The following is a 22,228-nucleotide window of genomic DNA, read 5'->3' on the forward strand; positions in this document are numbered from 1 at the left end:
TGGCTCACCGCAACCTCTACTTCCCAGATTCAAGCAATTCTCCTGCCTCAGCCTCCTGAATAGCTGGGATTACAGTCACGTGCCACCATGCCCAGCTAATTTTTTTGTATTTTTAGTAGAGATGGGATTTCATCATGTTGGCCAGGATGGTCTCAATCTCCTGACCTTGTGATCCGCCCGCCTCGATCTCCCAAAGTACTGGGACTACAGGCATGAGCCACAGCGTCCGGCCTTTTTTTTTTTTGAGATGGAGTCTTGCCCTGTCGCCAGGCTGGAGTGCAGTGCTGCCATCTCGGCTCACTGCAGCCTCCGCCTCCTGGGTTCAAGCGATTCTCCTGCCTCAGCCTCCCGAGTAGCTGGGACTACAGATGTAGGCCACCATGTCTGGTAAATTTTTGTATTTTTAGTAGAGACAGGGTTTCACCATGTTGGCCAGGATGGTCTCGATCTCCCGACCTCGTGATCCACCCACCTCGGCCTCCCAAGGTGCTGGGATTACAGGCATGAGCCACTGCACCCGGCCATTAAGTGGTTTTCAAAATACAAAGCTACTTATCCAAATGAAATGTACCATTTAAAAACTACGACTGGGCCGGGTGCGGTGGCTCAGCCTGACCAACATGATGAAACCCCGTCTCCACTAAAAGTACAAAATTAGGCGTGGTGGCCCGTGCCTGTAGTCTCAACTACTCGGGAGGCTGAGGCAGGAGAATCTCTTGACCCCGGGAGGCGGAGGTTGCAGTGAGCCAAGATTGCGCTATTGCACTCCAGCCTGGGAAATAGAGCAAGACTCCATCTCAAAAAAAAAGCGTAACTGTTGCCGGGCATAGTGGTTCACACCTGTAATCCCAGCACTTTGGGAGGCCGAGGCGGATGGTGGATCACCTAAGGTCAGGAGTTCGAGACCAGCGTGGCCAACATGGTGAAACCCCGTCTCTACTAAAAATAACAAAAAAATTAGCTGGGCGTGCTGGTGGGAGGCTGAGGCAGGAGAATTGAACTTGGGAGGTGGAGGTTGCAGTGAGCCGAAAATGCACCACTGCACTCCAGCCTGGGCGACAGAGTGAGACTCCATCCCAAAAAATAAATAAATTAAAGTATGGCTGTTGAGCTAACAGACGATTTTATAGCATGACCCAATGCTATCTTGATCCAACTTAAGCCTAAGAATCGTTGCTCCCCACCCCGTTCATCAAAAACCAGCAGAGATTTTTTTGGCATGCAAGGAAATGTTTCTTATTTCATAATTATTTTGAGATTTATTTTGGTGATGTGTTTCTGACTGACTGCCATATTCTTTGTTCTCATAATTTCTCTACTAGTATTTCCACCCCCAACCCCCATGCCATTCCCACTTGATTTTTATGTCTGCTGGCAGTGAGAGGCTAAAATGGCCAACTTAAGCCAAAGCTGTAAACAACAGTTGAAGTAAGTCTTTCAATAAAGACTAGACTATATGATAAGTGGCTTTTTCTTATTGTCGTTTATTACATAATTATTCTACCAGGCTGCCTTGAAATAAGCAACTGGGTTTTCTTTTAAGTTTTCAGTAAGTTATGTGGAGTATGTATGTAGTCAGGACCTATTTCCATGTTCTATGTAAGTGTTAACAAGTCCATTAGCTTTGTTGAATTAAAATTTAATCTCTGGATACGAAGGAGTAGAAATTTGCATCCTTCTAAAAATGCATGCTCTGTTTAATATTAATATATTAAAATTTATTAATTTGGAGTCCTCAGATGTGGGAACTAATTTTACTGTCTAGGTTGCTCTTTGGTAGTATCTATGAGTAAAGATGATACTTGACAAAAATAATTTAATAAATGTTTTAGATACTTTACTAGTATGTCCAAATTAAATATTCCCTGTTAAAAGTTAGCATTTGAGCTTCTACTTAATACATTGTAAACACTGATTTTGCAATTTTATTACATATTGGAAAGATGCAAAACCTATTTCCTTTAGACTTTTACTAGTTTTTGTAAGCCTTCACTCTTAAGTGGTCCAAATGAGGGTTTTGCTTAAATGTGCATTCTACTATGTGAAGTAATTAAATATTCTAGTAATTGGCCAGGCACAGTGGCTCACACTTGTAATCCCAGCACTTTGGGAGGCCAAGGTGGGCAGATCACTTGAGGTTGGGAGTTCAATACCAGCCTGGCCAACATGGCAAAACCCCATCTCTACTAAAAATACACAAATTAGCCAGATGTGGTGGCGTGTGCCTGTGATCTCAGTTACTCAGGAGGCTAAGGCAGAAGAATCACTTGAAGCTGGGAGGCAGAATTTACAGTATGCTGAGATTGTGTCACTACAATCCAGCCTGGGCAGCAGAACAAGACTCTGTTTGAAAAATTAAAATATCCTATTAATTATGTTTAAATAGGTTGCTGTAAATTAGGTTGCCATCAATTCCATTTTCAAACAAGGAAATTATGTGAATATAAATATAACTTAAACTTTTTTTTTTTTTTTTTTTTTTTGGAGACGGAGTTTTGCTCTTGTTGCCCAGGCTGGAGTGCAATGGCACAATCTCAGCTCACTGCAACCTCCGCCTCCCAGGTTCAAGCGATTCTTCTGTCTCAGCCTCCTGAGTAGTTGGGATTACAGGCGCCCGCCACTACGCCTGGCTAATTTTTGGTATTTTTAGTAGAAACGGGATTTCACCATGTTGGCCAGGCTGGTCTTAAACTCCTGACCTCAGGTAATCCATCCGCCTCAGCCTCCCAAAGTGCTGGGATTACAGGCATGAGCCACCTCACCCGGCCAACTTAAACGTTTTATTGTTCCAGCTGGGCATGGTGTGGCTCACGCCCATGATCCCAGCACTTTGGGAGGTTGAGATGGGAGAATCACTTTGAGCGCAAGAGTTTGAGGCTACAGTGAGCCATAATTGTGCCACTCCAGCCTGGGTGACAAGAGTGTGAATCTCTGTCTCTAAAATACAATAAAAAAAAAATTTAAATGCAATATTAGTATGAAACCTGGGCTCCTATTTTCTACTTACTGATTTTATTTTGAAAGGTAGTGTAGATAGGCTAGGTACTATAATTCATAAGGTACTTTGTGCAAATATTTCTTTTATGGGCAAAGATGACTTTTGGTTTTGGAATTGCCTAAATGTGAAAGAAATTTATATCTAGGAAATAGGGGTAGATGAAATCTGTAAATAATTTGTTGTTTTTATTTTAAGGGGGAAAAAGGCACTGATAGCAATTGATCTTTTTATAGAATTAAGCTTTTGTGGCTGGGCGTGGTGGCTCACGCCTGTAATCCCAGCACTTTGAGAGGCGAAGGCGGGCAGATCGCGAGGTCAGGAGATTGAGACCATCCTGGCTAACACAGAGAATGGGGTCTTTACTAAAAATACAAAAAATTAGCCAGGCGTGGTGGCGGGCGCCTGTAGTCCCAGCTCCTCGGGAGGCTGAAGCAGGAGAATTGCTTGAACCGGGAGGCGGAGCTTGCAGTGAGCTGCGATCGTGCCACTGCATTCCAGCCTGGGCAACAGAGTGAGACTCTGTCTCAAAAAAAAAAAAAAAAAAAAAGAATTAAGCTTTTGTTTGGGGGAAGAGAGAGACATAATCTACATAACTTTGATGGTTTGGTTTTTAAACAAGAATATCAGAGTAACAGCTGACGAAGTATATTCAATAAATTATTTCCTTAACTTTCCAACTCAAAATACATATGCCGAATTTTGTCTTTTCCAATTTATTGCACTTTCGAGAATTCACTAACCATTGTTTCTCTGAGATGTTCCTCTGGGAGTGATCCACATCTAATAACGTCTTGGAGTCAGCTTGGAAAGTTTGCAAACATGAATAAAACTGAAGTGTTTTGGATAGCGTTAGAGGACAGCCAGGGCGACTGTATGCTGGAAAGGAATCTCAGGAGTGAGCTGTCCAGTTGTTGATCTTCCAGCGGGGTTTAGCTTGCCCGTGGGTCTCCTCTTTTCACTTTCCTTCCTTCTTGGGAACTGACAGGAGTTTTGCAAAAAGCCTGGTTGTCATGGTGCTATAGAATTATGGCATTGTTAAGGTAAACCAGATTTTGCTGTATAAAATCAGCAGATACCATAACTTGCCCAAGTGTAATTTTTTTTCCTGGTCCTTTATCTTTCTTCCTTAGGTTTTGGTATACCAGCAAAGAGAAGTCTGAAACCATCTAGACAAAAAAAGCATGAAATGCATAGCCATATGCAACTGTGCATGTTCTGAGAATTATTGTATAAATTTCAGGTTTTCACATTCACTTCACTTTACTGGTTACAAGTTAAGAGTTGAGTTGTTCCATATTGGGTTTGTATGATTGCTTTTGCTCACAAAAATAAAGCTAATGTGTAAGTCTTAACAGCTTTTTTAAAAATGAGACTACCCATTTAATCAGCTTGCTACCTTTTGAAAAGGACTAAACTTGAAAAACATTTTTAATTTTCTCTGGCTAGGTTATATTTTAGCAGATGGCATAACTCATACTTTGTTTAATAAGGGTTCAGATTGGGGAAAAAGTGACGAAGGGTAATGAAGGAGGGATAAGTCCTTGATTCAGGAGCACATTAACCTGAGACTACACAATTCTGGGCAGGTGTAGTAAGCCATGAATGGATAATCGGGTGGGGTGTTGATATGTAATATGTTCCTGGTTTAAGACTGTGCACACTTTATCAAGACTAGAAGACTTACCAGGAGACTTACCAGCCTATTGAAAATAAAATATTACCAACACGTTTGCTGATAGATGGCCCTGATAGTTTGTTTTCAATTTCCTTTAAGGTATGTTTTTATTTAGCAATATGGGTTCTACTTGTGTATTAGAATGTTGGGCAAATGGTCCTGTTTTACAATAGTTGCCTTTGAGCATTTTCAGTAAAATGACAGGGATTAGGATGTCCTTTAAAACCCACATTTAACTTATTATACCCAGGGATATATTTTATTTTTAAAAAATGGATAACTTCATTCCTTGGTTGAAGCTCCCCGAGGGCAGGGACTTGATTTGTTAACTACACAAATTCTAGTACTTGTAACAGTTCTTGGCATGTGGTAGGTGTTCAGTAAATGTTAAATACATTAATATGATAGAGGAAATGAAAGTAAACATGTATTTTAGTCTCCCTCTTGAAACCAGAACATTACCTTGTGTTCTATTTGAGTAGAACTTGATCAGAATTGGTAGGGTGCTTGTGAAAATGTAGATCCTGAGACTCTGCAGTTGTGGGTGAAGGTAGTCTGAAATAAAATTAATTGGCCTGGTGGGGCGCCGGTGGCTCACGCCTGAAATCCCAGCACTTATGGAGGCCAAGACAGGTGGATCACTTGAAGCCAGGAGTTCGAGACCTGCCTGGCCAACATGGCACAACCGCGTCTCTACTAAAAATACAAAAATTAGCTGAGCATAGTGGCACGTGCCTGTAGTCCCAGCTACTCGGGAGGGTGAGGCACGACGTGAACCTGAGAGGCAGAGGTTGCAGTGAGCTGAGATTGCGCCACTGTACTCCAGCCTGAGCAACAGAGCGAGATTCTGTCTCAAAAAAATAAATAAATAAATTGGGGCCGGGCGTGATGGCTCATGCCTGTAATTCCAGCGCTTTGGGAGGCCGAGGTGGGTGGATCACCTGAGGTCAGGAGTTCGAGACCAGCCTGGTCAACATGGTGAAACCCCGTCTCTACTGAAAATACAAAAAACTAGCCAGGCATGGTGGTGTATGCCTGTAATCCCAGCTACTCGGGAGACTGAGACAGAAGAATTGCTTGAATCTGGGAGGTGGAGTTTGCAGTGAGCCGAGATTGCATCACTGCGCTCCAGCCTGGGCAAGAGGGCGAGACTCCATCTCAAAAAAAAAAAAAAAAATTGGCTGGGTGTTGTGGCTCATGCCTGTAATCCCAGCACTTTGGGAGGCCAAGGCAAGCAGATCACTTGAGTCCAGGAGTTCAAGACCAGCCTGGCCAAAATGGTGAAACCCCGTCTCTACTAAAAATACAAAAATTAGCTGGGCATGGTGGCACATACCTGCAGTCCCAGCTACTCTAGAGGCTGAGGCAGGAGAATTGCCTGAACCTGGGAGGTGGAGGTTTCAGTGAGCTGAGATCGCACCACTGCACTCCAGCCTGGGTAACAAAGCGAGACTCCCTCTCAAAAATAAATAAAAAGTAATTAAAATTAAATTAAATGGCCTAGATTTCTTTTTTCTTCCTGGCTTGAGATATTAAAACTACTAGCCATGGTTACACATTTTTCACAAAAACTAGGTATTTTTCTTTTTTTTTCCAAAAGTACAGATTTTTTTAAAACCTAGGTTTTTTTGTACTTAATGTTATCCATTACTGCTATGCAATGTAGTTTGCCAAGCATCTTTCAGCAGTGGTTAGGGCTGGCCACAGTGGCTCACACTTGTAATCCAGCACTTTGGGAAACTGAGGTGGGAGGATTGCTTGAGGCCAGGAGTTCAAGGCCAGTCTGGACAATGTAGTGAGACCCTGTCTCAAAAACAAAACAAAACAAAACAAAACAAAACAAAACAAAAACCCAGGCATGGTGGCATGCCCCTATGGGTCCCAGCTACTTGGGAGGCTGAGATGGGAGGATTGTTTGAGCCCAGGATTTCAAGGCTGCAGTGAGCCCCGGTTGTGCCACTGCACTCCAGCCTGGATGACAGAGCGAGACCCTGTCTCAAAACAGCAAGAACAAAGATGATTAGGTTGCACTCCTAATGGGAATGTGCTGGGTGTGTGCCAGGTAGGCACCATAACTACTTCTGCATATCACTCTTCAATAATGTGGGTGATCCTGGGCCATGTTTTAGGAAGAGGGGCTGCTAGCACAGCAGAACTGGGTTTCTGGACAGGCAACGTCTGAGTATAACAGACAAAAATGGAACTAGCCATGGGAAGTGACATAGTTGAGATTCTTGAAGTGGAAAAAAAAAAAATATATATATATATATATAGCACAGACATCTGAAGTCAGCATGTGCTTCAGCATATTTGCTGATAAACTAGTTGAATTAGAAGGAAGTTTCTTAATTGTTTAAGAGAATAAGACAAATTATAAAAGACTTGTAGCAATCCTAGGAAAACAGTAGGCAATTTGAGTGTTGATGTTTGACTGTTTGATGTTCCCCATGTGAAGGCACAATTAAAGTAGTATGTTATTTAGAATTTGGTTTGCCCTTTTTGGGGGGCTGGAGTGCAGTGGTGTGATTATGGCTCACTACTGCCTTGATCTTCTTGTCCCAAGCAATTCTCCCAGCGCAGCCTCCCAAGTAGCTGGGATTGTAAATGTGCACCACCGTGCCCAGCTTTTATTTATTTTTTGTAGAGACAGGGTCTCAATATGTTGCCCAGGCTAGTCTTGAACTCCTGGGCTCAAGCGGTCCTCGTGTCTCAGCCTCCCAAAGTGTTGGAAATACAGGTGTGAGCCACCATGCCTGGCCAGTTTGCCCTTGTATCATGAAGGATAAATGTTTCTTGAATGCCTTATATATTGTTTTTGTTTGTTTTTTTAGACACAGTCTCTCTTTCTTGCCCAGGCTGGACTGCAGTGGTATGCGATCTTGGCTCACTGCAGCCTCCACCTCCTGGGTTCAAGCGATTCTCCTGCCTCAGCCTCCCAAGTAGCTGGGATTACAGGCACCTGACACCACGCCTGGCTAATTTTTGTATTTTTAGTAGAGATAGGGTTTCACCATATTGGCCAGGCTGGTCTTGAACTCCTGACCTCAAGTGATCCACCCGCCTCAGCCTCCTTCAAAGTGTGAGGATTACAGGTGTGAGCCACTGCGCCTGGCCATATACTTTGTATTCCTAATCTGGTTAGGTCTTAAATTAGTACCCTGATTCTATTTGTGCTGTCAAATACGAAGATTTTAATTTTTAATATACCTGGAAGTTATCTACACTTATTCACAGCTATTTATAGGCTTACTCAAATTTACTCTTTCAAGAAAATGCTTTGTTTTGACATTAGATTTGCTGATGATTGTATTATACTTACTAAAGTGGTTACAAAATGGAAAGTCAGAAAGAAGAACAAAAAACATAAACGGATCACTTTATGGTTCTTCTCACCCTAGTCTAAACCAACATCTCACCGGGCATGGTGGCTCACACCTGTAATTACAGTCCTTTGGGAGGCCGAGGCAGGCAAATCTCTTGAGGTCAGGAGTTCAAGACCAGCCTGGCCATCATGGTGAAACCCCGTCTCTACTAAAAATACAAAAATTAGCCAGGCCTGGTAGTGCACACCTGTTATCTCAGCTACTCGGGAGGCTGAGGCAGGAGAATTGCTTGAACTGAGGAGGCAGAAGTTGCAGTGAGCCGAGATCATGCCACTGCACTCCAGCCTGGGCAACAGAGCAAGACTCTGTCTCAAAAAAAGAAATAAATAAACCAACATCTTCCTTCATCCAGACTACTGCAGTATCTTCCCATCTGGCCTCTACCATATGTATACTTGAAAAAATATTACACAGAAAAGTATACATTATACTTGTACAGCTCTGAATTTTCTTTTCTATTTTTTTTGAGACAGAGTCTCACTCTGTCACCCAGGCTGGAGTGCAGTGGTGCTATCTCGGCTCACTGTAACCTTCACCTCCTGGGTTCCAGCAGTTCTCCTGCCTCAGCCTCCCAAGTAGCTGGGACTACAGGTGCACGCTGCCATGCCCAGCTAATTTTTTTGTATTTTAGTAGAGACGGGGTTCACCTTGCTGCCCAGGCTGGTCAAGAACTCCTGAGCTCAGGCAATCTGCCCTCCTCAGCCTCCCAAAGTACTGGGATTACAGGCGTGAGCCACCACCCTGGCCTGAATTTTCATAAAGTGAACACATTCATGTAAATGGTAGCTAGATCCAGGAAATATGACCATTGCCACTACCCTGCAAGCCTCATGCTCTGTCCCAGTCTCTAACCTCCACTCTTCCCCAAGATAACCACTCACTGATTTATATGACCACAGATTAGTTTGTCTATTTTGTAACTATATAGATGGAGTTAAGCAGTATATGTTCTTTTGTATCTGGCTTACTTAATACTGTGAGTTTCATTCGTGTGTGTGTGTGTGTGTGTGTGTGTGTGTGTGTGTAGCTGAGTTTTTCAATGATATGGTATGATATTCTATTATGTGAATGTGCTACAATTGATCCATTCTTTCTCTTTTTTTCGAGTTGCAGTCTTGCTCTTGTTGTCCAAGCTGGAGTGCAATGGTGTCATCTCAGCTCACTGCAGCCTCCGCCTCCCAGGTTCAAGCGATTCTCCTGCCTCAGCCTCCTGAGTAGCTGGGATTACAGGCACCTGCCACTGCACCCGGCAAATTTTTGTATTTTTAGTAGAGATGGGGTTTCACCATTGTGGCCAGGCTGGTCTTGAATTCCTGACCTCGTGATCCACCTGCCTCAGCCTCCCAAAGTGCTGGGTTTACAGGCGTGAGTCACCGCACCCAACCATTATTTTTTTAGTAGAGAGGGGGGTTTCACTATGTTGGCCAGGCTGGTCTTGAACCCCCGACCTCAGGTGATCCACCTGCCTTGGCCTCCCAAAATGATGGGATTACAGGTGAGAGCCCGTGCCCGGCCTAGGAATTTTTAAAATGTCCTTTGGGGAACATGTGTACACATTTTTGTTTAGTGTATACTTAGGAATGGAATTCCGAGTAATAGGAGCTGTGTTTGATCAGTTTTAATAGACGTCGCAGCAGTCTTCCAAAATGATGCATCGGTTTACACTCGCATGCAGCACTGAAATGAAAACTCCAGGTGCTTTGCCAGCACTAGATATAGTCGGGTTTTTTTTTTTTTTCATTTTTAACTGTTTTTGTATCTTACCTAAGCTTTTAACCCTTTTAGTTTTTTTTATTGTTGTTTTTGAGATGGAGTCTCGCTTTGTCACCCAGTGTGGAGTGCAGTGGCATGATCTTGGCTCACTGCAACCTCCACGTCCCGGGTTCAAGTGATTCTTCTGCCTCAGCCTCCCGAGCAGCTGGGACTACAGGCAAGTGCCACCATACCCGGTTGTATTTTTAGTAGAGATGGGGTTTCACCATATTGGCCAGGATGGTCTTGAACTCCTGATCTCATGATCTGCCCACCTCAGCCTCCCAAAGTGCTGGGATTACAGGCGTGAGCCACTGCACCCGGCCCTTTTTAGTTTTTTTTCTACACAATGGCCAGAATGACTTTTCAATTTAATTTACTGTTATATAGGTAATTGGTTTTTTTTTTTCTTTTATTTTGAGATAGGATCACACTTCTGTCACCCAGGCTGGAGTGCAGTGGCTCAATCTCTGCTCACTGCAACCTCCGCCTCTCTGGTTCAAGTGATTCTCCTGCCTCAGCCTCCCAAGTAGCTGGGATTACAGGCGCCTGCCACCACTCCTGGCTAATTTTTGTGTTTTTAGTAGAGACAGAGTTTCACCATGTTAGCCAGGCTGGTCTCAAACTCCTGACCTCAGTTAATCTGCCCACATCGGCCCCCCAAAGTTCTGGGATTACAGGCATGAGCCACCGTGTGCCACCTGATTTTTGCATTTTTAGTAGAGACAGAGTTTTACCATGTTGGCCAGGCTGCTCATGAACTCCTGACCTCAAGTGATCTGCCCGCCTCGGCCTCCTAAAGTGCTGGGATTACAGGTGTGAGCCATTGTGCCCTGCCCTGATGGACTTTTCATCAGGAATATTCTGTGCTGGATTATTAGTGACTAGAATAAAGATAGAGTGTTCAAAATAGAATTTTGAGAGTCCAGAATCACCCACTGAAACCCAACGATCCAGGAGGAAGGAGCTTAGAGCTGTGACTAGGCCACTGATGGACCCATCCCAAAAGCTTAACCCAACCTTGACCCCAGAGTCTTCTCGGATGCCCACTGAAGAAAATTCCCAGGAAGATTCAGCAGCCTGTCATCCCGTCTGCTCAGAAATGTTAGTAAAGGATCTTAGTAACTTGACTCAACCCTTGTACCAAATTCCCTTCCCCTCTTCCAGAAGGTTCACTCCAACAGCAGGACAGATCTCACAGGAGATCAGAGATGGCTTGCCCTACAGGAGGAGAGGAGTAAGGACATTGATTGTCATCTGTGCAGAAAGAAAGGATGTTAATACAGATACCTCTTACTCAACAATTTTTCTCAGCTTGAAAGAACTAACAGACACTGGGCTTAAGGGAGTTCAGAATGAGTCAAGAAATGAGCCATTCAAATGTGACTGCAGTTATTGCCTTTATCACAGGTGGGATTCTTCTTCTTTTTTTTTTTTTTTTTTTGAAGTGGGGTCCCACTCTGTGGCCCAGGCTGGAGTGCAGTGGCGTGATCTCAGCTCACTGCAACCTCTGCCTCCCAGGCTCATGTGATCCTTCCACCTCAGCCTCTTGAGGAGCTGGGACTACAGGCGCATGCCACCACGTCAGGCTAATTTTTTTTTTTTTTTTGTATTTTTGGTAGAGACCAGGTTTCACCATGTTGCCCAGCCTTGTCTTGAACTCCTGAGCTCAAGCGATCCACACCTGCCTCAGCCTCCCAAAGTGCTGGGATTGCAGGTGTGAGCCACTGGGCCGAGCCAGGATCCTTCTAAGAATGCTAGAATGGATAATTATGATACAGAGCCAACTTAGCCATAAACCTTATTTTGTATTATTCTTTCTTGCTGGTAATTTTTATGCAATAGGTTGAGAAAGCTACTCTATGCTAGGATAGACTATATCAGTAATTCTGATAACATATGATGAATTCTGTAATGTCTTCTTGAATCTTTTCTTTTCTTGATACCAGTAATTTATAAGGAATCTGTGTAGTTTGAATGTATTTGAATGACTTCAATGTACGTTAGCTCTACCAATTTGACCCAAAGAAATACCAATAGATCTTAAGTATTCCTGTGTTTTAGAAGCCTGTTGTCAGTGAAATGATGAAACTCAACATTAGAAACTTGACACAAAGTAACTTGTGGGGAAGGAATGCAAAAAGAAAAAAAAAAATTGGGTAGTTTGGCTGGAGCATAATAATTAGGGCAGATAATTCGTTTTCCAAAATTTGAATTGTGGCTGGGAGCCATGGCTCCCGCGTGTAATCCTAACACTTTAAGAGGCCGCGATGGGCCAGGCACTGTGGCTCACACCTGTAGTCCCAGCACTTTGGTAGGCCAAGGCTGGCAGATCACCTGAGGACAGGAGTTCGAGACCAGTCTGGCCAACATGGTGAAACGCTGTCTCTACTAAAAATACAAATATTATAGCCAGGTGTAGTGGCGGGTGCCTGTAGTCCCAGCTACTTGGGAGGCTGAGTCAGGAGAATTGCTTGAACACGGGAGACGGAGGTTGCAGTGAGCTGAGATCGTGCCACTGCACTCCAGTCTAGGTGACAGAGCAAGATTCTGTCTCAAAAAAAAAAGAGGCCGATGTGGGAGGATCACTTGAGCCCAGGGGTTCAAGAACAATATAGCAAGACCTCATCTCTACAAAAAATAAATTAAGCCGGGTGCAGTGGTTCATGCCTGTAATCCCAGCACTTTGGGAGGCTGAGGCAGGCAGATCACCTGAGGTCGGGAGTTCAAGACCAGCCTGACCAACACGGAGAAACCCCCTCTCTACTAAAAATACAAAAATTAGCTGGGCGTGGTGGCTTACACCTGTAGTCCCAGCTACTCGGGAGGCTGAGGCAGGAGAATTGCTTGAACCTGGGAGGCAGAGGTTTCGGTGAGCTGAGATCGCACAATTGTACTCCAGCCTGGGCAACAACAGTGAAACTCCTTCCCAAAAATAAAATAAAATAAAATAAAATAAATTAAAAAAAAATTAGCCAGGCGCAGCAGTACACGCCTGTAGTCCCAGCTACTAAGGAAGCTGAGGCGGGAGGATCTCTTGAGGCCAGGAGTTCGAGGCTGCAGTGGGCTATGATCGTGCCACTGTACTCCAGCCTGGGTGACAGAGCAAGACCATAGCTCTAATCTGGTATTTTTAATGTAATGTCATAAACATAATGGACATGAAGGAATAAAGTGGATCAGCAACCTCAGCAATATTATTAGCTGCCAGGTGCCTGTGAAGTGGAGCCAACACAAATCTTCAGTCCTCAATTACCATAATGTCATCTCGCCTGTAAAGTCAAGGATGTTATGTGAGCACTTGGAGAATTTACTGCTGTTTACAGTCAGGGTGAAAAAACTTTCTAGTGACTCCAGCTAAAAAAGGTTGAGGGTACTGGTGGCTGAGAACAGACTAGGCCCAGCTGGAAAGATTGTTTTAGGTTGTAAATAATGTCTGGCAGCACATTTTACCTGTATCTATAAATCCCTTCAAAACATGGACTGGATCCAAAATGGCACTCTATAGCCTATTATGTAAATATATGGGACTTATAGTTATTAAAGAAAGTATTTTGGTATTTATGACTGGAGGCATATAAAGCTAAGTACTGTTAACGGATTCTGTCTTTATCAATAGGGATCATCTAATGATCCTGATAACCAGAAATTTGTGGCATTTCCCTCCTCATAAAGGTAACCTATTTTATTTTATTGAGACAAAGTCTCGCTCTTGTCACCCAGGCTGGAGTGCAATGGCGTGATCTCAGCTCACTGCAGCCTCCACCTCCTGGGTTGAAGCAATTCTCCTGCCTCAGCCTCCCGAGTAGCTGGGATTACAGGTGCCTGCCACCACGCCTGGCTAATTTTTGTATTTTTAGTAGAGATGGGTTTTCGCCATGTTGGCCAGGCTGGTCTCAAACTCCTGACCTCAGGCGATCCACCCGTCTTGGCCTCCCAAAGTGCTGGGATTACAGGGGTGAGCCACTGTGCCCGGCCAAAGGTAACTTCTTTATGGAAAGGTCTTTGGGCTTAAAACTTTGCATCTGACAATTGCCAGATCTCTACAGAATTAGTTTTTAGATCTCTGTGGAGTTAGGAATTATTTTTTTTTTCGAGTTGGAGTTTCACTCTGTCGCCCAGGCCGGAGTACAGTGGTGGGATCTCGGCTCACTGCAACCTCTGCCTCCCGGGTTCAAGCGATTCTCCTGCCTTAGCCTCCCAAGTAGCTGGGATTACAGGCACCCACCAAAACGCCTGGCTAATTTTTGTATTTTTAGTAGAGATGGGGTTTCAACTCCTGACCTCAAGTGATCCACCGGCCTGGGCTTCCCAAAGTGCTGGGATTACAGGCACGAACCACTGCACCCAGCCCATTAGTGCCTACTCTTGAGAGAGGTAAGCCATGCAGGCTGTCTCTAAAGTGTACTTACATAGCTGCTGTGCCAGTGACTCTCACTGCTTTTCAGCTTGTTTACAAATCCCTTTAAATATGTATACATAAACACACATGTATATGTATGTATATGTGTACATGTATGTATATGCACATGTGTATAGACATATATACATGCACACATATATATTTCCTCTCCTAAATATCTTCAAAATCTGAGTTGTGGCTTTATATATGATTTCAACTTTTCTTATTAGGGTCTAAAATTATCTGCGTCACTGATAATAACACACATAATGTTCCTTTAACACCTGATAAAAATATCAAACTTGTGAGCCAAAATACATTTCCCGAGAACGTGGGCAATGTATATCTAGGAATTAGTGATTCTGGAAAGTTTCCAGCTGGTTAAAATTTGAGCAAGAACAATATAATATTCAGACCCTGCATTTTATTTTATTTTTTTTAAATTAAGTTGAGGTCTTGCTCTGTCACCCAGGCTGGAGTGCAGTGGTGCAGTCATAGCTCACTGCAGCCTCAAACTCCTGGGTTCAAGCAATCCTCCCACCTCAGTCTCCCAAGTAGCCAGGACTACTGGTGGGTGCCAGTCCCTGCATTCTTGTCAGATGATTTTTATTATAGGTTACTACCTTTTTTGAGATATTTCCTATAACCACATGTTAAACAGGTGGAAAATAGACTTTAGCTGAAATTCGATGGCAGATAAAATGTATTTGGAAATCATAAATAAGAATGTTTGATAAGTGATGTATCTTTTGAAGATTACTTTCTAACTATTTCTCAGTTGGGTTTTATGATTTTAAAATCATTGAAAGTGTTCGAGATTTGTTTATAAGTATAGATGAATAACCAGAAGACTTTTGATAAAAGCCACTAAAGACTTTTATATTTTTCAACATCAGAGAAATGTAAGTGAATAGGCTTAGGTTAAAAACATAGTTAAAACAATTTTTTTGAATTGAATTCTGTCTTGTGGGGCTTATTATAATAGTTCACACAATTTCCATTATTTTTATTAATAGTAAGGAACATTCGTAGGTGTATATATGGTGGCCATAAACTTTAGTAATGTAACTACTGCTTTTATAAAGTGAGCCTCCTTTAATCATGCTAGACACATATCCAAAATGGGAGATGTGTGTTTGCCCTAAAAGCTAGTCATCTGTAATCCTCTTGCCAAGTGCTGATTTTTTTTTTCTTTTTTTGAGACAGAATATTCCTCTGTCACCCAGGCTGGAGTGCAGTGGTGTGATCTCAGCTCACTGCAACCTCTGCCTCCCAGATTCAAGTGATTCTCTTGCCTCAGTCTCCCGAGTAGCTGGGACTATAGGTGTGAGCCACCACGCCTAGCTAATTTTTGTATTTTTAGTAGAGTTGGAGTTTCGCCATGTTGATCAGGTGAGTCTTGAGCTCCTGGTCTCAAGCGACCCGCCTGCCTCAGCCTCCCAAAGTGCTGGGATTACAGGCATGAGCCATCGGGCCTGGCCCCAAATGCTGATTCTTCTAAAGTTATTTCAAGCATGATTTATATGGCACACCAGTAAATTTGCCCAACTATTTTATAACTCTGTCTCATATGGCCCTCCCTGCTTCCCAGCATTTCACAACAGTTATCACCCACCTTATTCTGCCAGTTTTCACCAGTGGTTTTTGGCAGTTTCCAAAAACCAGTTAGGTCCACAAAATATTGTTCTAGAAATGTCCAAGAGAATGTGAGTGACATTCCAAAGAAGCCTGGGAGAAGTCCTGAGCAGTGGTAGCTGCTCAGTTGACTCAGTGGAGTGTGAGTGATTACACTGAATAGGACAACACTTTTTGGGAGGTGTGTGTTTCAGTGTGATTATTTAAAACAAACAACCCACTCACCCCAGAACAGTGTTAACATGTTATACTAACACCTTACATGTGTGGGTGTCTGTGGAGTGTGTGTGCACATGTACACTGTTTTTCTTTTGCTTTTCAGAGGACATTTTTATATCTGGATTTGAAGTTTTGTTTTTTTTTTTGAGACAGCATCTCACTCTGTCACCCCTGCTGGAGTGCAGTGACATGATATGGGCTCACTGCAACCTCCGCCCCCCTCGTTCAAGTGATTCTCCTGCCTCAGCTTCCTGTGTAGCTGGGATTACAGGTGCGAGCCACCACACCCAGCTAATTTTTGTATTTTTAGCAGAGACAGAGTTTCACCATGTTGGCCAGCCTGGTCTCAAACTCCTGACCTCAGGTGATCCATCCACCTTGGCCTCCCAAAGTGCTGGGATTACAGGCGTGAGCCACCTCACCCGGCCTGTATCTAGATTTGAAAGAAGAACTGGGTGAAGATTCTTGGAAATCGTAAACTCCTTTTTCCTTAACATTTAAAAATAACATGAGAGAGTGGCTCATGCCTGTAATCCCAGCACTTTGGGAGGCCGAAGCAGGTGCATCACTTGAGGTCAGAAGTTTGAGGCCAGCCTGGCCAACATAGTGAAACCCCGTCTCTACTAAAAATACAAAAATCAGCTGGGTGTGGTGTCACGTGCCTATAATACCAGCTACTCAGGAGGCTGAGGCAGGAGAATTGCTTGAACCCGGAAATCAGAGGTTGTAGTGAGCTGAAATCACACCATTGCACTCCAGAGACTCTGTCTGAAAAAAAAAAAGAAAAGAAGAAAAAAGAAAATAGCAGGAGGGTGCAATTTACAAACACCTGAAACTGATTTTTTAAAAATATCTTTGGCTAGGCACGGTGGCTCACGCCTGTAATCCCAGCACTTTGGGAGGCCGAGGTGGGTGGATCATGAGGTCAGGCGATCGAGACCATCCTGGCTAACATGGTGAAACACCGTCTCTACTAAAAATATAAAAAAATTAGCCGGGCGTGGTGGCAGGCGCCTGGAGTCTCAGCTACTCGGGAGGCTGAGGCAGGAGAATGGCCTGAACCCGGGAGGCGGAGCTTGCAGTGAGCCGAGATTGCGTCACTGCACTCCAGCCTGGGCGACAGAGTGAGACTCCATCTCAAAAAAAAAAAAAAAAAAAAAAAAAAAAAAAAAAAAATTTGTTTTTCATGGATTTGGGTGCAGTTGTGTAAAGATTTGGCACCAGGAGCCCAGAGACCTGAATTCTTGCTTTTCACTTTCACCTCTGCTGTTGAGCATTTCTCCAAATCTGAGACTCAGTTTCTCCAGCTATAAATTCCTATATCACAAGGTTTAGTGATGATCCAAAGAATATATCTGTAAGTGGTACTTTTCAATCCATGAGGAACTGTAATTTCACTTACAGTTGGTGTTCCGCCTGCCATTAGAGGCAACCTGGGGTAGTGATTAAGGCCCCTCCAAGGGGTTGTTTAATAAGAACAGTATTTAAAATAGTACTCGGGGCCAGGCATGGTGTCTCACACCTGTAATCTCAACATTTTGTGGGGCTGAAGCAGGAGGATTACTTGAAGCCAGGAGTTTGAGACCAGCCTGGGCAACAAAACAAGAACCCCATCTCTACAAAAGTAAAAAATTAGCCTGGCGTGGTGGTGTGTGCCTATAGTCCCAGCCACTTAGAAGGCAGAGGTGGGAGGAACGCTGGAGCCCAGGAGGTTGAGGCTGCAGTGACCTTCGATCGAGCCACTGCACTCCAGCTTGGGTGGAAGAGCAAGACTCCATTTCTAGAAAAATGTTAAAAATTAAAAGATAAGATAAAACAGTGCCAAGTACATAGTGAGTACTCAGTGAAATTTAGCTGTTACTATTATTGGTGATACCACCAAGTCCTCTCTTTTGTTATGGACTAGGCAAGTAGTGATTACTAGAACTTTTTTAAATTAATTTTTATTTTCATTAAAATAATATATCTGTATAATAGTCTAAAAAGCCAAAGTGTACTAAAAGTCTTATGAAAAACAGCACTCCCAGCCTGGTGTGGTGACTCCCGCCTGGAATCCTAACACTTTGGGAGGCCGAGGTGGGCGGATCATGAAGGTCAAGAGTTCGAGACCAGCCTGGCCAACATGGTGAAACCCCCCCCATCTCTACTAACAATACAAAAAAATTAGCCGGGAGTGGTGGTACATACCTGTAATCCCAGCTACCCAGGAGGATGAGGCAGGAGAATTGCTTGAACCCGGGAGGTAGAGGTTGCAGTGAGCCAAGATCTCACCATTACACTCCAGCCTGGGCAATAGAGTAAGACTCCATCTGAAAAACAATACAAAATAAAACAAACAAAACAAAACAAAAAACCCCAGCACTCCCTTTCACCCTCCTCTCCCAGGCCTACTCCTCAAAAGCTACTCATCTTTCATTCTCAGCTATTCTTCTAGTATTTGCCTCCATCTATCTGAACAATATGCATATACTACTGATTCTTCTTTTCTCTCTCTCTCTTTCTTTCTTTCATTTGTTCCTTCCTTCCATCCTTTCTTCTTTTTTTTTTTTTTTTTTTTTTTTTGAGATTCTTGCTCTGTCCCCCAGGCTGGAGTGCAGTGGTATGATCTTGGCTCACTGCAACCTCCGCCTCCCAGGTTCAAGCAATTTTCCTGCTTCAGCCTCCTGAGTAACTGGGATTACAGGTACAAGCCATCACATCTGGCTAATTTTTGTATTTTTAGTAGAAACAGGATTTTGTCATGTTGCCCAGGCTGGTCTCAAACTTCTGGCCTCAAGTGATCCACCCGCCTCGGCCTTCCAAAGTGCTGGGATTACAGGCGTGAGCCACCGCGCCTGGTAGAATCAAATGGTTTTCAATACAGTTTCTCAAATTCAAGGTCATCAAAGGAGGCCTCTGGAGGCTTCTCTCATGCTTCCCCCAGCACCGGCTGCTGTAGTCCCACTGCACTCCTGTTACCCTGACCAGGACTCTGTTGCTCTCCCAGGTTGGGCCCTTGTTCTCTGGAGCCTGTGCTGCCCTCTCTTTTTGCATTTACTCCTTTTATTTTTTCAGATGAGGTCTTCCTCTGTCGCCCAGGCTGGAGTGTGGTGGCATGATCTCGGCTCATTGCAGCCTCAACCTCCTGGGCTCAAGCAAACCTCCCACCTCAGCCGTCAGCCCCCGCCACACCCCCTCCAACCCCCCCCCCACCCCCACCCCAGGAGCCGGGACTGCAGGTACGCACCACCACGTGGGGCTAATGTTCGTATTTTTGTTTTGGAGAGACAGGGTCTCACTATGTTGCCCAGGCTGGTCTCCAACTCCTGGGCTCAAGCCATCCACCAGTGCTGAAATTACACTGCACCTGATCTTTTTTTTTTTTTTTTTTTGAGGATATCCCTCAAGCTTTCTAGCTTTCCAGAAAGTCCAGTGACATTTTGATTTCTGATCCTTTGTATGTGACCTGTTTTCGCTCCTTGTAAATTAACAGTTTTGTTGAGATAGAATTTATATACCAAAAACTTGCCTATGTAAAGCACACAATTAAATGGTTCCTAATGTATTTATGGGGTTGTGAAACCATCAACATAATCTAATTTTGGAACTTTGTCATGATCCAAAAAGAAACCAGGTACCTATTACAGTCACTCCCCTTCTTCCCTTGTTCCCAGGCTTAGGCGATTGCAAATTTACTTTTTGTCTCTACAGATTTGCCTATTCTGGACTTGGTGTAAATGGAATCATGCAGCAAGGGATGTTCTCTGTGATGCCCTTTCACTTAGGGTAACATTTTTCAAGGTTGACAGCATGAAGGACACGCCACCCCAAAATATGCCTAATTGGTATATTGATTATTTCAAGTTGCAAATATTGGAGAAATGGTGGCTTCAGAAAGGGCCAGCTGACCTGCCTCTTCCTGTATGCACCAAGCGATAAAGATTCCTCTGGGAGGGGTCCCCTCTCCAAACCAGAGAGAGAAAATAGCCCTTATCACCAGAGACTGGAACTGAGGACGGCAATGGACCTGAATAAACATACTTCATGAAATAACACTGATCTTCCACCTATCTACACCCCCTCCTGTATCTCCTAGTGGATCTCCTAGAACATTTTATCGCCCTTGCCAGATTTTCTTTGTCTTATTTTTTTCCTCCTCAAATCCATTGTTCTTCGTCTAAAAAGTATAAAAGTTTCTTGCTCTGCGTAGTCCAAGTGATGCAGAAAAAAAAGCATTCTTGCTTTAGCCACTTGAGACTTGAGTCTCTTGTGAAGATTTCCATGTACATGCCAAACTAATAAAATGTGTATACTTCGCTCCTGTTGATCAGCTTGGTGTCAGTTTGGTTTCTAGATCCAGCTGAAGAGCCCACTAAGAGCCAAAAGGGGGATTAGAGGTGATCACTGGCTCCCCTGCGAGGCTCATCCACGGTGTAGTGTATCAGTACTGCATTCCTTTTTACGGTTGAATAATATTCCATGTAATAGATGGAGAGCTACCAGGTTTGCTTATGCATCGTCGGGTGATGGACATGGGTTGTTTCTGCTTTTCTGCTATGGACCTTTGTGTGCAAGTTTTAGCATGGACGTATGTTTTCATTTCTCTAGAGTAGACATGCAGAAGTGGAATTGCTGAGTGATATGGTAACTCCACATGGAGCTTTTTGAGGAACTGCCCAACTGTTTTCCAAAGGGGCTACATCATTTTACATTCTCAACACATACATGCTTTTACAAACAGCTTTACTGAGATAAAATTACATACAGTGGAATGCGCATATATAAACTATATAAGTTTTGACATGTGTACACTTACAAAACCATCACCACAGTCAAGATAGTGAACACATCAACTCAAAATAAACTTCGTGCCCCTTGGAAATCCATCCTTCCAGCTGGGTGCAGTGGCTCATGCCTGTAATCCCAGCACTTTGAGAGGCTGAGGCGGGCAGACCACTTGAGGCCAGGAGTTCGAGACCACCCTGGCCAACATGGCGAAACTCTATCTCTTAAAAATACAAAAATTAGCTGGGCCGGGCACGATGGCTCACGCTTGTAATCACAGCACTTTGGGAGGTCAAGGCGGGCGGATCACTTGAGGTCAGGAGTTTGAGACCAGCCTGGCCAACATGGTGAAGCCCCATCTCTACTAAAAATAGAAAAATTAGCCGGGCATGGTGGCACACACCTATAATCCTAGCTACTCGGGAGGCTGAGGCAGGAGAATCTCTTGAACCCAGGAGACAAGATTGCAGTGAGCCAAGATCATGCCACTGCACTCCAGCCTGGGCGACAGAGTGAGACTCCATCTCAAAAAACAAAACAAAACAAAACAAAAAAACTAGCTGGGCGTGGTGGCATATGCCTGTAATCCCAGCTACTCGGGAGGCTGAGGCAGGAAAATCGCTTGAACCTGGGAGGCGCAGTTTGCAGTGAGCTGAGATCAAGCCACTGGCACTGCACCCCAGCCTGGGTGACAGAACGAGACTCTGTCTCAAAAAAACAAAAAGAAATCCATCCTTCCCATCACTCCGCTACCCCTATTCCCTATTCTCCCCCAAACAACCACTGATCTGTTTCTGTTACTATAGTTTAGTTTGCATTTTCTAGAATTTTACATAAATGAAATCATAGAGTATATATCTTTTTTTGGTCTTTTTTTTTTTCATTGAGAGTAATTATTTTGAGATTTACCTATGTTTTTGAATGTGTCAATAATTCATTCTTTTTTATGTTTATACCACAACTTCTTTATCCATGCAGCTGCTGACAGACATTGGGTTGTTTCCAGGTTATGACAGCTAAAGCTGGTGTGAACACTCATGTAAGAGTCTTTGTATGGACACATGTTTTCACTTTTCTTGGGTTAAATACCTAAGAGTGGAATGTTTGGATGATATGATAGGTATGTATTTAACTTTTTAAGAAACTTCCAAGCCACCTTTGAAAGTGGCTGTACCATTTAGTATTCCCACCACCAATGTGCTCTAAGTTTTTTTTGGAAATTATCTTTGTTATGAAATTTCATGCAGGTGTACCTTGTTGTAGGTCTCACATTGTGCCCATTGTGGACTCTTTCCATTTGGAGATGAATTTTCTTCAGTCTGGGAAATTTTCATTCATTCATTCTTTCTTTATTTATTTTTTTTGAGATGGAGTCTCGCTCTGTCGCCCAGGCTGGAGTG

Source organism: Nomascus leucogenys, chromosome 3 (genome assembly GCF_006542625.1).
Source record: "Nomascus leucogenys isolate Asia chromosome 3, Asia_NLE_v1, whole genome shotgun sequence".
Lineage (NCBI taxonomy): Eukaryota > Metazoa > Chordata > Mammalia > Primates > Hylobatidae > Nomascus > Nomascus leucogenys.